This window comes from Rhea americana, unplaced genomic scaffold (assembly GCF_003343005.1).
Source record: "Rhea americana isolate MKP2758 unplaced genomic scaffold, rheAme1 scaffold_127, whole genome shotgun sequence".
NCBI lineage: Eukaryota > Metazoa > Chordata > Aves > Rheiformes > Rheidae > Rhea > Rhea americana.
This window is the reverse complement of record NW_028185339.1, coordinates 916,879-934,521: the sequence shown is the minus strand read 5'-3', so window position 1 is coordinate 934,521 and position 17,643 is coordinate 916,879.

Sequence of the window (17,643 nt, the reverse complement as noted above, 5' to 3'; positions counted from 1 at the left end):
TCCTTTGTAAGGCACAGGGAGTCTTTGAGCCTATGAGGTGCCGAAATGATTTTAGATCATGTCATCTGCTAGCATGCCTGTAGAAACCAAATCTTTAGATTTTTTACAGGCTGCGATAGAAGAAACTCCAATCCAAAGACAATTTATGGCGCTACTGAGAGTACCACACTTCTTAATTTTTGTGTCAGGCTGCATATTGGAATCCAAAATTATGCGCAAGGGCTTTGCATCATGTATTAGATATGGTTAGTGTCTCTAAAGAACCATAAAACAGTCAAGCTGAGGCAAAGGTAAAGTTAGCCTTACTAGTACACAGGGAGTGCTGAAGTCAAGGCCTTATCTTAAATTCCACCCTTCTTTGGTCTTAAGCATCTTCCTCTATTTCTGGAGGTATTTTCATTCAGTGTTTCTTAACCTGCAGTAATTCCCTGAAGACTATGTGCTATCTTTTAAATTGGAGCAGTGTCAGGAGGAGAAAGGTTGTGAACTGACTAAATGCGTCTCTGTTCTCTAGGTGGGAACATTGACTAACAATACGTAGGTTCATAGGTTCGTTTACATCCTCTGTTTGAAAGTGTGGGTCATCTTTGTATCTCCCCTGAAACATACCCTAATAGCTGGTCTATGGGCTGTTTTAGAGTGATGCGTTTCCTACCGTATCATAGAAATTGCTGCAACTTAACTAAAAGAATTAGATGTTTGTTAGACCAGAGGCTTTGCTTACATTAGAGAGAAAAAAGCTTTTGGGAATGCCCTGATCCCAAAACTCCCTCTGTCCAAACTGATATCCTAGCCACTGTTTTAGGGTGCTATGTTCATGCTTAGCTCCTCTCTGGCTCAATGAATCTCTTACTGTAGGGTGTCTCTACCAAAAACACCTGCAAATACAGATAAGCAAAGTTGTATGCATCCAGGGGGATCCAAACTTTAGACTTCTGCTGCCAAATAGCAGCTAACCAGGGGTTTCGAATTTGCAGTTTTAGACTGAGCATTTTAGCTTCCCTACCCTCTACGCTTTTTTTTTTTAAATCCTGACTGAAATGTCAACTATTTGCATGAAATTGATAATCATATTTTCTGCTGTATGTTATACCACATAAAACAAGATGAGGGTTTATGCAGGGGGAAGAAACAACTTRGATGATGGCAGTGCTATCTTTTCTTCAAATCTAGCAGAACTTCACCCCCATCCCGTACTCAAAGACGACAGTGAGCCATCTGTCAAGCACTTGGCCACCTGTAACATTGTTATGGATTAGTATATCTGGAAAGAGTGTTGAACTAGCCAAAAGGGGATTCTAAATAAGTATGAAGAAAGACAAATCATGGCCTAGGTTGGAGTCTAGATTCTCTGTTCTCTGTTGTGAGTATGAAACTGGGATTTTGCTGCRCATCCACAGCTGGGACTGTATATTGCGTACTTGTACGTTGCTATTCCCAATGCAGTGACTAGTGGGAGGACGTGAGAGAAAAAGCATCTTTTAAAATGCAAATAATCATGAGGTCCACTTTAAAAAGCCTATGTTAAAAATCCTTAAAAAATATTAGAGGCTGAGACATTGTGGAATTCCTCAAGTTATTATTAAGCAAAGACAACCTGCTGGGCTTCCAGAGCAATTAGATAAGTGTGTGTCTCAAGTCAAAAAAGGGGAAGGAAAGAGAGCTAAACTCTTGCCTTTAGCAAAGCATAATTCTTCGTTGCTGTCTTTGCACCACATTAGGAGTTATGTAACACAAATTGTGTGGTGTAGGTCATGTTGCGTTTTGATATCAATGCCTGGATTAATTTGGGAATGCGGCTGTTTGTCTAATGGGAAATTTTGCATCTGTGTTCCTGTTACTGAAAGAAAAGTACATAGATCTAAACCCTGATTTACCCCTAGAATACCTCCTCAGAAATTTTGGCTAGAATCCTAAAATGAATATGCTTCTGAGTGTAATAAATTTGAGAAATGACATTTAAGTCAATTATGTGATAAAAGAGGGCCATCCTGGGAGCAGCTGAGAGAAGCTAATTAATATTACAATATAAATGTTTTCATATAATTGTTGAATTACTGTAACTGTAGGAATTACATTTGATTCCACTGAAATTTTTTAGGAAATTGAAAACATATCAGTCTTACAACACTTTTTGTGTATGTGTGCTTAAAACTGTTAACTGCGTTTTAACTCTGGAAAGCAAAAAATATTCTTCTACTAAAAAAAGTAAACTTCTGTTGAATCAAAACTCTTGTAAGGTGTAAGATTTCTGGAGTTTTTTTTTACTTTGTTCTCCTTTGTGGCATTTAACTTCTGTTGCTGCTTACTGAACCTCATATATGATTAATATTTTTTTTGTTTGTTTGTTTTAATCTTACCTCTATATTCAGGAGAATCTGTAGTTAACCAGAGGAGGTTATATGACTGAGAGCAGAATGATCAGACGTAAGTGGTCTTCAGGCTCAACTTCACAACTTTTATGATGATGAAAAGATGTTTATAGATTAACCACTGTAAAACTGATACATTTCTGACCAAATTTTTTCTCCATGCGCATACAAGAACAGGAAAAAATTACCTTGAAAGTGGGAACATTGAGTACACTCAAGCAGTGCAAAGGAATGTTTCCTATTTTAGGTCTTTAAGTATAAAGCTAATGCTTGTTTTACAGCAGTAACTGGCCAGTATGGTTCTTTCAGAAGACTCTGTGAGAGAAGGCCAATGCCTTACAGGCAGAAGTTTCATGATTGCTTAGGATCTGAGATGGAGATATCTTAACCAAGACTGCCCTGGAAAAGAGGAGAGAACTGTGCTTCTGCATCTTAAGGAGGAAAAGGCCCTTCAAAGGCATTACTCTCCTCTACAAGACGAAGAGATTTTCCTGGCTCTTGCCACTTCAAATGGCAAAGGTTTCAAGAAAGGCAGTCACTGGTGCAATATTTTTGGACTATTCTAGCATCTTAAATTGGCCTTATTCTTATTTTGAGATCTGTTAAGAACTTTCCTGCGCAGTGCAGCTGTAGGGCTGAGGAYTATACCTGCAAAGTCTTTATTCGTTTTGGACAGAAGAGTCTTAGAAAAAATGCAGACGTTAAAGACATGTACCAAATCTTTTCTTCAACCAGAAGATATGCAGCGTTTATAYCTTTTTAAGATTACTATTTCTACTTCGTCCACATAGCCATTGTCTTAATGTTGACCATATTTGCTTCCAGTATCACTTCCACTAGTAATTATTTTTGCGTTTTACCCAGAGAGATGAAGGCAGTAAGGGCTTCAGATACTGCACCTCTTCTGAAACAAATCTACTTATTTAACATTAGAATATTTAGATTCTAGATCCAGATTTAAAAAATATGTGAAGGTATTTAAAATCTTCACTTGTATTGACTTTCCTGGTGTGAGACAACAGTCTATGCCTGTAGGTGCACTTTGTAACTACCTTCTCTTTTATTTATTGGAGTTTTGTTCCTTTGAACAGTGCCATGCCTACCTGCTAGCTGGGCTGCTTCCTGGGCAGTGTGTGAAGACACTCTCAGCAAAGAGGGGATTGCTGGCTGCAGCTGCTGACCATTGCAAGACATGGGAACCCACAGTAACAGTCAATGCTGGTGGAGCAGGGGCTAAAGCCTCCTTTGCTCCTTGGCTGGTAAATACGTGTCTGAGATTGTTATTACTGGGATGGAGGTAGTCAAATCTAGCAGTTTGAACTGAAAACCTGTGGTGAAGGCAGGCATTAAGGAGAACTAAGGAAGTGCTCATCCACAGCAAGGGCAGAGGTGGCAGGTAGGACAGCAAGTAGAAGTTTGCTCAGAGAAGTCAGTCAGGCCAGGTAGCAGGAGTGGCCAGAAAAGGGAGGAGGTAAGCAAGGGCTCTTCGCATTGATTTCAGGAACTAAAAACTCAAGTAGCTGTAGCCAAAGCTAAAGAGCAGGTGGAGTCTTCAAGAACTGATACTCTCTGCAGGTTGAGCAGAGCAGAATTTGTATTGCACTGGGTCAGCACGTACTGTATGCAGCGCTGGTGGGGGCTTTAGCTAACTGCATTATATTCTACCTATTCAGTCTATAGGCACACAAAAGGCTATGTTTCTGTAAAGAGGTTGGGTGGGAACATCTTATTTTTCTGATCCTATGTATGTGTAAAGCATCTTCCCTTTGCTTTTGTACTGTGTGCACTTGACTTCTAATCGACTGCAAGACCTTGCTTTCCTGCAGGGCCAGTGTTGCAGGGCAGAACTGCGTCTCCTGTAGCACACAAAATTGCTGTGACATCTTATCGCTGTTTGTTTGTCAGCTGACTATTCTCACTTTCTTTAGGGGCTAGATAATAAGCGTATTTATCAYGCTTCACTTGTCATTGATGTGTTACCATCACAGCCTCTTCCCTGCTGAACTCCAAAATACAGCTTCATTTACTGCTAGTTGAGGTTTGTCTTCCAGATACGATGAATGATGATGATTGTTCAGTCATGGYGAGCATGATTATATGCACTGACTCCTGGACAGTTAGTTTAGATAGACCTACCTTGGCATAAGTAAAAGGTGATGGCTGAACCTCTCAAGTGCATTTTATCAAGACTTCTCTCTCATAAGCATATGTCTGCAAGAAAACAGCTGGGTCAGAGTGCCATCTTCTCCAACTGCAGAAAGTCAAGCAATAGGTATTCAATTCAAATTTATTCTCCACATACCAAGGGCCACAGACCACTTCCCAATATGCTATGAAAACTTTAGATTTGTAATAAAAGATGAAAAGGTGCAGTGATAACAGATTACAAGACCATGGGAGAGATTGAGAGTACCAGCAATACCCTAGATCCTTTCAAAGTTAGAGATTGATCTCCTCCACTAGTTTCAAAATACAAATCTTTTACTGYATTTTGTATTTCACTGTATATTTCACTGTGGTGCAATTTGGCGATGAATATTAACTGTCTGTTCCTTGGGTTTATGTAATACAGAACTTACAGCAGAATACCAACTTTTTCCAATTAGCTCAGCTAAGGAGACAGGCARTATAAACTTTCCTTTTCCTCAGTTCTACTTTATTTCTGTTTAATAGAGTCAAAGTTGTCGGGTAATGATTTCCTTCATCCCAGGCTGCATAGCTTTTAGCAAAACTAGTTGTCTTTCAGCTCATACTGTGTGTTYATAAATGTACTGCAGGGGGTCACAAACATCCTAGTGGGGGCCTGAGGGTGGGGTTGCTCTGTAGTTAAATCTAGAGGGATACCAGAAAGCCAAATATGTTCATCAATCTAAATTTAATTGTAGRAAGTTTGGAAAAATATGTAATACTTTCAGAATAATTTCAGAATTCAGGCCCTTAGAGAATGCTGAAAGCAGATACAATTTCAGCAGCTTGCTAGGACTACCCAGTACTTCTGTGGTGCTGCTGAGAATATGGCCTTTCTTCTCTACGCTTGGCATGGCTTTTTGAAGTCCATCTTTGGAAACGGTGGTGGCAGTGCTAGAGTCAGCATTGTGTACACCCACGAAGAGGTGAGGAGTGTACGTGCCTATTTTAAGATTCTCAGGAAAAGCAAGGTTTGTCTGATTATTTGTCTGAGCATGAAGCTGAACTCAAGGGAAAATGGGCAGTGCCCATGCAGAGGCAAGGTTTTAGAGTAAATAAGAAGATGAGTATGCCTTTTTTCACCCTATTTTTTGTTGCACTTAACAGTTGTAGAAACAACTGCAAACACAGATGACACAGTGAAATCTGACCCTTCGATGTGGAGCAGAAGAGGTTGTCAGCTTGGACACCCAAAGAAATCAGAGACAGCAACGTGTCTGAGGCACGATGCTCACAAAGTCTGCCTGCAACTCTTGCAGTACAGCCSTGTTCCCATGGTATCTCAGTTCCAGGTGGGGCCTTAGTTACTCAGCTTGACCACATAATTCATTGCCTTTCTACCYGTTGTTTTTCTAGAGAACAACAGAAGTTTAGCACTTCATTTGAACGGTTTTATTTGACTTTCTAAAAATCCTTTCTTAATATTATTAAAAAGATCCTACTGGTTGGAGCTGAGGTGTCAGGAAAAGCTGTATTGCTGATAAACAAGAGGAACCCTTTACTTAACGTATATGTAATCATTGTGGAGCCATATTCCAGCATCTCTTTGCAAAAAAATAATATTTTTAAAAGGTTCTGTCAAGTTTAGCATATTTACGAGAGCATGTTCCATGTTCTTTGGAATGCTGATGCTTGTCTTGCATTCCTTTGACCTCCCTGCAATTCAAAAATAGCTGTTCCTACCCCACTGAACTTTCTACATAAATAAATTTAATCAATGCCAGCTCCATGTGAAGAAAATATAGCCTATTTAAACTTATTAGCTAGTATTGCAGATAATTCCTGCCCTCTCTGGTTCCCCTGCAGTTGTTTGCCCCTTTTAAATGAATTTTTAAATGGATTAGCTTTGGATACAGTCTGCATCCCTGGCATGGCCCTTCTGACTAGTTACAGGTCTAGACGTGGAGGAGATGCCATTTAATAAATTCTCCATTAATTCAAGTAGGAAAGATCAGTGTATTTTATGTATTTATCTAGAGGGAGTTGTGCAAGTTGGTTTGGTGCTGGATTAGAAAGTACCAATATGTGTAAATTTAAAAGAGCATGCTCATAGATGACATTGAGTGCAACCACAGTTATAATAAACCTGGTCATTCTAAACAATTTTATTTTTAACAAACCTCAGATAATACTTTTGATTTTGTTTGGAGTTTATTTTCAAAGTAACTAATGTTTGGTCTGCATATTCTCCCCAAAATCACAAAATCACAAAGTTCTTCACAAAATCATGCAACATCCTTGATCTACAAATTCATTTTTGAAAAATCAACTCAAGGTGAGTTGAAGCCGTACCAGTGGCTTCTACAGGTGCCTGGAGAAAGTCAACGCAGCTGAAAAACCAGCCTTGTGTGTGTATTGATGACCAGCTGTGGTGTTTATCTGATGTAATGTTTGGAAAGTACTCTCTGCAGAGTCTGGTATTCTCTGGGGAATAATGTTGCTTATCTTGGTTTTGCAGCTTCAGTAAATCTTTTGCTAGCTGTCTTTACCAAGTGATCTCTTAGGTGCCCTGTGTTAGGACGGGTGGGATTTTCCAGTGCGATACGCTTTGCTAYGTGTTGATTTCATCTGTACTATCGCTGGAGCTTTTGATTTGTCTAGCACCTGGCTTTTCCATAGATACATGCCAAATATTTACCTCTTGAAGATGATATATTGGGAAAGAAAGATGCAAAATCAATCTGGGATATGGGCTGTCCCAGGTTTATTAGTTTAGAATGGATGTATTTMTGTCTAACCCCACTGGTGTCAGGAGTTCTCTGCTTTGATCGTCTCCTCTATATTAAAATTAGTCTTGGCAATCAGCGGTGCCAAGAAATAAATGACTGACAGAGATTCTGTCTTCAAACCTGTACCAAACATTTTCTGTGACTGAAGTTTTGTGCACGATTATTTTTGTTTCAGTGGTATCTGTGACTGGAGCCAGGATGGGTCTTGCCTGGCCAGGCAGGCTAGTGGTGTTGCTAAAAAGTAGCCTGTGCTTCAGGAAGCTTTCAGTCCCAGTTGCATGAAACAAACTCCTGCTAGCCAGAAAGAAAAGGGTAACATTAATAACAAGAAGTTTTGACACAGATCAAATTCTTGAAAACTCTGTATGTACTGTCCATCTCTGAGAAGGAATAAGTATTTTGGGCAAAACGTGCAAATTCCTGTCTGCTTTAAGATGCATTTATAAGTTCTGTAACAAGGACTATATGTGTGGAAAAATGACCACCTAGGAAGAAAATATCTGGGAACAACTTAAGCAAAATTTTGAGACTTGGAGAAATGACATTACAGAAATAATACTTCATTCAACAAAGCATTTTCTGAGGTGAGGGAGGGGGATTTTTTTTCTAAAGTCAAGCCAGGAGTTACCTATGATATCTCTGAATACTTGAAATAATCAAAAAGCCATTTGTGAAGGAAAATACACATGGAGGTAATGGCAGGGCTCTGTGCTCAAGTGAACATGCTGTGATAATTGCATTCCTGGGTGTGCAGTGTTGGCAGAGGGAAGGAGAGGGCACTCYGATTTCCAGGAATGCAATTTCGTGAAAATAGTTTTCCTTCTCATATGTCTTCTTTCCAGCCAAAAGGTCAGTGTTTTTAACATCATTCCATACATCCTTTGATGTATCAGAACAAATGGAAAAAGCAATCTTCACATGCTGCAAAAGATCTCTCGGGTTCTTTTTGGTGCCTTTCCTTTCACCAAAAGGAAAAGCACTTGCAAACGAAGCACAGTGCCAGCAGGGCTGAGAAATCCCTCTCCTGAGTGCAGGCGGCGTGGCGCAGCCCCGGGCATGTTTTATGGGCCCCATTGCCACCCTGCAGTGAAACCCAGGGCAGGCTGGACCACATRCAAGGGAGGTTGCACCAGTGGGTGGTTGAGGGAGCTGAGGGCCTCTTGCCTGTCTTGTTTTTGTCTCAGTGGTAACAAACTTGTGAAAATATTGTTGAGAGTTGTTGTTGCAGCCAACTGGCAGAGCAGGAAACCGCTCCTGAGTTACAGCCAGAAGTAGCTTGTAAAATACTCTGGTGRCTGCCCTGTGGAGGGCTTGCTGCACCTCAGGCCTGGTGGTTCRGTACCTGGCACACTTCAGACACTTTGCAGACCCTGGTGGGAAAAGATAACTGTTGTCTCTTTCTCACAGAGGAGCAGAGAGAAATGCAAGAGGTGAAATGCTTTGATAATGACAGTTAGCTCCTGCCAACACTTCACAGTCAGAAAGCAGTGGCCCCTGGATATCTGCCAGGCATTTCTCAGAGACGGATTGGAGAGTATGCAGTGTGCAGGGCATGTGCTGTGCGCCTRGAGCATCCAGAGACGTCAGGCCTGCAGGCAGATGGCTTGCACATAACCGTACAAGACAGCTGGTGCATCCTCAAGGCCTTGGGCCTGCTGTGTTTGCCATGTGGAGCTGATCTGCTCATTTTGTGTGTGGTATCTGGCAGCCTGGACAGAGCTACAGTGATGACAGGGCAACTGGTGGTGCGTAAAAGCAGAGTCCACAGGTCAGATCCTCTTCAGTACAAGTCCTGCTCTAACCCTGTAGCTTCACAGTTCAGGAGATGTGGTCAACTGAAGAGAGTCCTGGAGATGCTAGTCTTGTAGGGCTTTAAAGCAAGTCACTTAACTCTATCATGATCTGTACTAAGGTTAGTGGTGGGAAGAGGCATGTTAGTGTAGTCAATGTGTTAAATCCTTAGCACAAAGTTGCAATTCTAGCCTAAATTTGCAGGTTGTTATAAATAATGGTGTGACAGCTATGTTTTATGTCAAGCTGGTAATGTATGCTTAAATTTTATGCACTAACACTTTATCTTGTGATCTACCACAACAGTTTGGCCTCACCTGCATGTGGCTGTAGAGTTTGGGAGAAGCATGTGGTCTGGAAGACCCACACTGGCCCTGTCTGAGGATCGCCAAAGCTTTTAAAAGGGGCACCTTGCTTTTAAAAATATTTTAGCCTGTGCTATGTACTCTCCCCAATGGAGGTGGTCTTTTTATTTTGTGGATTAAGTAACATCTATACATAGTTATATCACAGCAGGCAAGTCCTGGAAGGGTGTTTAGAACATGGTACCCTGTGCTTTCAACCATCCGCGTTATAGGCCTGGTGCTTTAAGTCTTTGAAAACAAATCCTGATTCCTGCCTCTGCTGAAATAGATACCTTTGGATGGAAAAAATTGTACAAGGAATACATGGACTGAAAGTGGTTTAGACGGTTTCTGAACTCTCCTTTCATGAAAAAGCTAGGGCATTTGTAAGCTGTGGACATGATGAAAAACTGAATTAGCCTTACATTTCCAGCAAGCACAACAAACCTAAGTGGTTTCATTTCAGATTTCATTTATACATGTCAAAAAACCTGCAGCATGATATGGTATAGTTAACCCTCAATTTTCCCTAAAAATTGCATTTAGACTGACTCATTCCGTATTTGTTTTTCTGCTTTTTATGATTCCTGACACGTTACATGTTTCCAAAGTTCTTAATTTAAATACATTCTGCCTTAATCACTGGCATTTTTAGTATCTTCTTTGAGCTGTTTAAGTTGAAGGTAGGTAAGCCCTAGGAAGCCCTGTGTCCAGACCAAGACCTGGAACTGAAGGACCATTTTACCTAATGAAGGCAAATAGGGTTTAACTTGAGATCTCAGTATGCTCTGGAAGATCTTTCACTGCCTTTCTCCTATCTTCAGGATCTTTTTGTTGRTCAACACTGCAGGGACTTGTGACTTTAAGCTTTTCAGAGCTGTTTCTACTGTGAACTGCTTAGCCTGAAGTTTTATAATAAATTTTCCACATTGGAGCATCCTTGTGTTTGTACTATGTTATATATGTAGAGAAATTCAACACTGGAGGTGTAGACAGCTTGCTGTGAGACCTGTTCCAACTGAAGTCCACATCCAAGAGGCGCTGCTATTTTCTACTGCCGGTACCTGCTCATTTGAACCTCTTTGTGGGTAAACAATAACTGTGTGTATAAGGGACTTTAACATCAATAAGTTGAATCCTGTCCATTTCCAACCATCCTACAAAATGCTTATAATCTTTTCCCAGAGGAAAGAATTCAACATGAGCTCTGTAGCCTGTCTTAGRATTGTGTGTTGACTTTAAGCTACCATAAATATAACAAAGTGTAGATTTCCAGGAAAGGGAGTCATTAACGGGGGGAGCTGATGCCCTTCTTAGCATCCCAAAGGACAGATTCAGTTGAGCATCCTTCACTCTTGAAGGATTCTTAGCTGGAGCCTGGAGAGGTTTTGCATTTGGCAGCACTGGGTTCTAAATCTGTGCTAGCTCTACAGTTGTCAGCAAACTGTTCTCCTACCGCTATGCTTTTCCAGATGTTCAAGCAGTGAAGCTGCATTTTGCTCTTGTTGTCAGCTGTTTGACAGTGCTTCTACTTTTTAAATAAATATAAAAGCTAAGGTCTTAAATCACTGATAAAGTATAAATACACTTTAAAACCACATTAGAATATAGTTGCTGATGCTTACCTGTCAGGACTCCAGTTCAAGGTTCTCTGTTACTGCAGCTCAGATCATCCTTGGCTGAACATTTCAAGCTTTTCTCCTCTTACTGTTTAGATGTTTTGATGTTACTGGAAATGCAGTTCTTTTAGCTGTGWTCTTGGGAGAGATCTCCCTCTCCCATGTGCTGTTTGTGGTGTGTCCAATAGACTATTTCATTGTGGAATTGCCTGGTCCATGTATCAATAGAAATTTTGCCATTGTTTTCAAGGGAAAGAGGACCAAGCCTTTAATGGTTTAAGACTTTATATGCTTTCCTAATTTTACAGCATTTCAAGTAACCTGTTGAGTCCTAGGAAAAATATATAGTAAAACAGSTGAAAGAGGCCATCCATTTCAGGCAACCTGTAGCCTTACGAATTCTCTAAAATGCGTTTCTTTGCTTCTGGCAAATTCAGAAAGCAGCCAGCTTTTTTGGTGCAAAGTATGGGTTTCCTTATGCATAATCCACAAACAAGCATTGCAATATATTTTACCTTCCTTCATTGCTGGAGGAAGAGAAATGCTGTCTTAAAACTGTGCTTTATGATTGCATAATCATTTCTGATGGTGAGTTTTGATTTTTCTCTGTTACTGGAGATATAACTTAAATGATCCTTCTCTGCATTACCTTTGCAAACTGGTTTCACTTTCAGTGAGGATCTGTCTTAAAGCATCAGCTTTAAGTTCACTTGGAGGTGCACTTCAGTCTAGAGATACCAGCCTGAAAACGTCTCACTTAAGTTCAGGGATCCAACACAGGAGTCTGGTCTTTGTTTTGACAAATTGTCCTCAAGAGATGCCTCTATCTTTTCCCTAACTATAAAGAAAGGTAAGATAGACGATCTGGTACCTACAGTTGGGTGAGAGGAATTGAGGCCCCTCATGTACAAACTGAGCAAGGGATACATATTCTCTTTTACTTATCTAGAAGTATTTTTTATCTGAGTCCATGTTGCTGAGATAACTGCTGTGTTCTGTTCTGATTTGGATTTTGCTCAGCATAGGCCCTGTGGAAAAAAATCCCCATAYAGATCTTACCACTTGCCAAGCTGTATTTCTTCTTTCCTCTCATGCTACCAGCAGATATACTAGTGTTCAATCTTGCAGTTTTCTTTATAGCACTTTACAGAACTTCTCCTAACAGGAAAACAATCCTGAAAAGAATATGAAATATAGTGTAGATCTTATGTTTTAACTAGTAAGCAGAGTTATGAGGCAGAAGGACCATGACAAGCAAGACAGTTGTGTTTTACTGTATTTTTTTCTAGCAGACCAATGTAACTAAAACACAGTTAGTTTAGATGTGAAGGATGGGAAGGCTTTGCTTTCTTTTCTGTGCTTGGAGAATGACCCTGAGAAATTATCCTGTAGCAGAARGAATGCTGTAAAATGGCTATGGCAAGTCACTTAGTTATAAGCATCATTAATTGTCTTGGGACAGTCTTTCCTCACCAGCTGGTTGACTGTCTGCTCGGATCTGTCTTCACTGTGGCCTCGCTCATCTCTGCTCACTGGTGCTCTTGGGGTTGTTCATTCCCTTTGCTCTCTTTCCTAGTAACACCCAGAACTGTAAACCCGTGAGTTACTGCACCCTGCGACGGATAATTGCTGGTCAGACTGCCACTGACTTCCACATGACCTTATTTTCACCTGTTTTACCTAAAGGAAAGTGCTGAGGAGGCAGAGAGTAAGTGCTAGGGCCAAGGTCATTGCAGGGCTCCGCTGCCCTCTTAGCGGTACTGAGATGCTCAGGCAGGGCCTGGAGAGCGGCAAGTTGGAGCTTGCCATGTGTCTGTGCAAGCACTGAGAGGAGAGGCACTGTCCCACCACCCCACAGGGCCAGGAGCCCCCTCTGTCCGTCTGGGAGACCCTGAAGCAGTGAACGTGGCTCTGTCCGTGAGCGTGACCGCATACGGGTGAAAGGAGTGCAGAGGCAGCATGACTGAGCAACAGGGTATTTAAATGGGAAATGCMGTGCCAGCATCTGAAATCTAGTTATTCTCCTACAGTAGTTGTAGGATCAGCTTTCACATAAAAAGGGCTGAGAACAGTTCTGATGGACTGGCTCCTCATTTGCACCTGGAGGCTGGCTAACACTGCTCTGGCCTCCGGGGTAAGGTAGCCTGGATGACCTTGGGCTGGAGGGGGTAAGGTGCTGGCACACAACCCTTTCCCCTGCCCCAGCTGTGGTGGGGGTCTCCAGAAGCAGGGCTGTAATATCTTGAATCTGCTCCTGCAGTGAATATCTCACCATAGACTTAGGAGCCACCACGTAACACAGTAGCAGGTGCAGATGTGAGCGCTGGTTTCCAGAAATGCAGAATGTGTCAGTGAGCAACTGTTTACTTCTGTATTCCTGACGTGCTGTGTATAATCAGACCTTTTTTAAACTGGAAGGCTGGAAAAGAGAGCATTCAGAGTACCAGAGAAGATTTAATCYTCTGGGATTTTTAGGTACTGGGACAAAACTGGATATTGGAAGGCAAAAGACATCTTAAGAATAGGATTTCATTTACGTTAATCCTAGTCAGTGTTTTGCAGCAAAGGTGGACGCAGCAATTCTGCCTTCATGGTAGTGTAGCTACACCAGCATAACATTAGTAGTTTCCATTAATTTATTGGCATTATATCAGAAATAATATCAACCAGTCATTATTACCAATGAAAATAATTTAATAAATTTAAATAATTTTCCATTSTAACTGTACGAAATGTCATACTACCTGTTGCAGAAGGGACTGCAAGTCACATATTCAAAAGAAGCCAGATCTTTTGAGTATATATGACCTTAAAAAGGTTCAATATTTTGTCAGTTCTTACTTTTTACTCATGGCAGCTTCATTCTTTGATCTGAATAAGCAGCTCAGACAGCTTGTACAAATGAGCGTTATCTCTAATAAAAGTGTATATTTATAGGAAATTTCATCCTGAAGAGCTCAAATTGAAGTATGAGAAAATTTGTTTACATCAGAATACTTTTTTAAAAGAAGTCTAGGCATAAATGACTTCATGCTACAGGTTTTCATTCTGATCAGCTCCTGGTCTTCACATTTTGCCCATACCTGTGTCCCTAAACTCATGTCCACAACCACATTTCCATGCAAAAACAGTACTTGGATCACAAAGTTCAGGGCTTGAAAGTGAAATGATGGCAGAATCAGCATTGTCTCCCAAGAGCAACATGGACTATGAACCTTCTACACAGGCTACGCAACATTAGTGTTGGATATTCAGGGAAATAGCTCATGGTAGTGGGGATTAATTGTTGTGCTGTAAAATGTATTGGAAGGGTAGCAAGGCATGTTTTATCCATGTGTTTTCTGGCTATAGCAAAATGATGGGACTAAGGATTCCTTTTTTTCCCTAAATTTCTTCTTTGCAGTGGCTAATACAGGAAAACTGATACTCAGGTTTTTGATTTCTTTTTTTTTGGTAATGATTCTTGCTTCATTTTTCCGTTAGTGAAAGTTATACAGCAGGATTTTGCCAATGGCAGCCTATAGCCTGTGTGATTGGCATAATCATTTAGAGATGAGCAGCGGAGTAAAATGGATGAGACTTTTGTTTGGAGAAGGATTCTGTTCCTAGCCTTGTCTAAAGTGACCTCAGGCCACCTTTCTGATCCCCATATATTTTCTCTCTGACATGGGTGGTTGATACTTGCTCTCCTCATAAAGTAGGAAGATGGAGCTGTGCTTAGTGATAAACTTTCTGAAGTGCCCAGCATCATTAGACACAATCAGCAGACAAAGTAAACTAAAACTCCTGGGTCCCCTCCAAGCCTTTCCCTAGCAAACAAGGCACTGTAGGAATCACAGCTGTTGCTCCAGTAAGTAGTAGGGTTCCCTGTTTTTCATTCAGTTGTTTTTATAAACAGTGGAGGAGAGCTGGTGGGTTTAAGGAACATGCGCAGAGTAAGGAGGTAAGGTCTCTTTGGAAGGGTAAATAGCATATAGAAAGTGAGATTTTTTTTTTTCACTCACTGTTAATAACTCAGGCAAATCTGAGAAGATTTTGCTGCAGTATTGGAACACTTCTTAAATTGTTTTGGACACTTTTCTTGTCATAATCTGAATTCTTACTACAACCCCTATAGCAAGCTTTTTAAAAGCATGCTGTTAAAACAGTCTGGTTTTCACCTGTCCTTATTTCTAGAAGTAGATGCGCTGTTGCACGTGGCACCTTGAGAATCAGGCTGGAACATAATGGCAAAGTCAACATAAAAGTTTTACTCTTTCAAGGTTTTTTTCAGTTTTGTTTCATCTAAAAATATTAATGGAGTTCAGATATAAATTGATGGAGTCCCATGTATAAACATTTTTGTCTGCATTTATTCTAAGCTTTAGTGTTCTTCATAAGCTTTATCATGTAGAAGAAATTGTTTGAGAAAAAATTGTTTTTAGCTCCACTCAGAGCAGCTCTTTTTATGTGCTTGCTTTGCACTTCATTGCACTGTGTTTACGTCCAGGTTTTCTCTGTTCCTTTTGTGTGACAGTTTTCCCTAGCTTGGATGGGCCTTTCAAACAACAACAACAAAAAGGCAAAAAGAGCATAGATTAAAGAGAGCTGAAGTTGTGATATGTAAACTGCTTTAAATCTTAGTCATTTGTGGCTGAAAAAGATTTCAATGCAAATGTTTTAGATTAGGAGCTATGGTACAAAATCAATACAAAATAAAGAAATATGTAAGTTAATTGGTTAGAGCTGATTAATTAAATGTATTAAGAAGAGCAAAATGTGTAAATGAATGTCCTCATATAAATAAGCCATGTACAGAGAAGCTTACTGGAGTTTTGAACTTAATATGCTAAACTGCAAGTGAGAGCTAGATTTTAGTTGCTTTAATGCCCTTCTCCCTGCTCCAGCATCCCATCTTATCATCACCCCGGCCCTGGGTCTTCGATATTTTAACACCTGCTGGGTCTCAGGTTGAGCACAGTTAATTAGTCCATATGTTGTTTGTTTCAATAAAAATACCAGATTACTCGCAGTGAAATTAAGCAATCTTTTCAGCCTCTGAGCACAGCCTCATGGGACAGCCAAGGACAGCTGTAAAGTTCTTCTTTTTAAGAAGTTCTGGTTAATGTCAGCTGAGAAAGCTCTTGGTAAACAAATGAATAATTGATTGCTCAGCTTTCACATAGCTACTGCGTTTCTGGGCTCACATGACTCATTTGTGAACCATTCCTGTCGTCCTAATGCCATAACATTGGAGAAATGATGATTGTTTCTTGGAGGATTCTTCTGTGGACATAGTTGCCAAGACCAAAGCTGTAATGGTTTGTTATTGTGACCTTTGTTATTCCATTAGGCTCAATAGCTTTAAAAAAATGATGTGTGCATACTTTAGGAAAGTTTTTACCCTTTACATTGACCTGACATCATAGTTTATACTACAAAATGTATTAATGACAAAGTAGTGTTTTCATGTCAGGAGGACAAATTTTAACAACTATAATCTGCCCTTAGTCATCATAAATATAAATGTATTGGTAAAACAGACCTTGTTAATGCAGCCAAGACAAATGCTAGGCTATATTTCAAATCAATTGAAGCACTAGCCTATACACTCCACAATTTTTTGTGTAGCTTCAAATACATTATTGTCAAAGAGCTGTTAACATGAATTTTCCAATGGGTATTAGAGAACAGTAATGACCCATCAGATGCAAACAATCTAGGCAGTTTTTCTCTATTGCTGGAGGGTGTGTTTGAGGATATAGAATGGCACAGACAGCATTCCATTAATATTGTTTTGATGGTTTTTTAATACTTGAAAAATCAACAATAAAAATCTGTGTGAACGTGACAGTAGTTGCAAATTGCTTTGAACAGTAAACAGTTTAATTTGCAATAAATTCTGTGCATTATAGTTAACTGAAGTTCCCCCTGTTCAGTGTCATACCTGCTCTCTGCAGAGATAATATAAACAAGGCTTGCTATTTTCAACTGCTGTAGCACTGCAAAGCCAATATGCTGCCCCAAAGTGCTCACTTCTGGTTTTGTTCCCATAAATTCATTAACTGTACACCAAAGGCAGGTTCACATTCTGCCTCAACTTGCACCCTTCCTTAGAGGAAGTTGGTGTGTGGGTCTTGCAGAGGGCAGAACGTGGCCTTGGAAGAAGCTATGAGACAAAAAGGCCACCCACTTTCTTCCAGCTCCCGTTCATGTTGTCCAGCTAGCAGTAGAAGAGCTCTTGCCGTATGGATAGATCTGCTCTGAGAAGTGCTGAGGAGGTATATAAGAAACTTTTGGTCTCCGTTTTTGCAGTATCTTTTTGGAGTAGAATTGCCTGTCACCACGAGTGTCTCTAACACCAGCATGCCACYGGTACAACTGAGTCTCTTTAGGGGAGTCTTTGCTGTAAGGAATTCATGTAGAGAAAAGAGATAATGAACTTCCCCAAATCTTTCAGAGGATTTGAAAGATAGCAGAATCAAGGCAGTTCTGGCCATTTTTGTGTAGAGAGCTGGGACAAAGGGATATTTCTGTACTCTGCTTGCAGGACATGTTGAGCTGACCAAAGAAACGTTTAGAGGAGAAATGGACTGGAAGGTCTCCCTTCTGTTGTTAATGA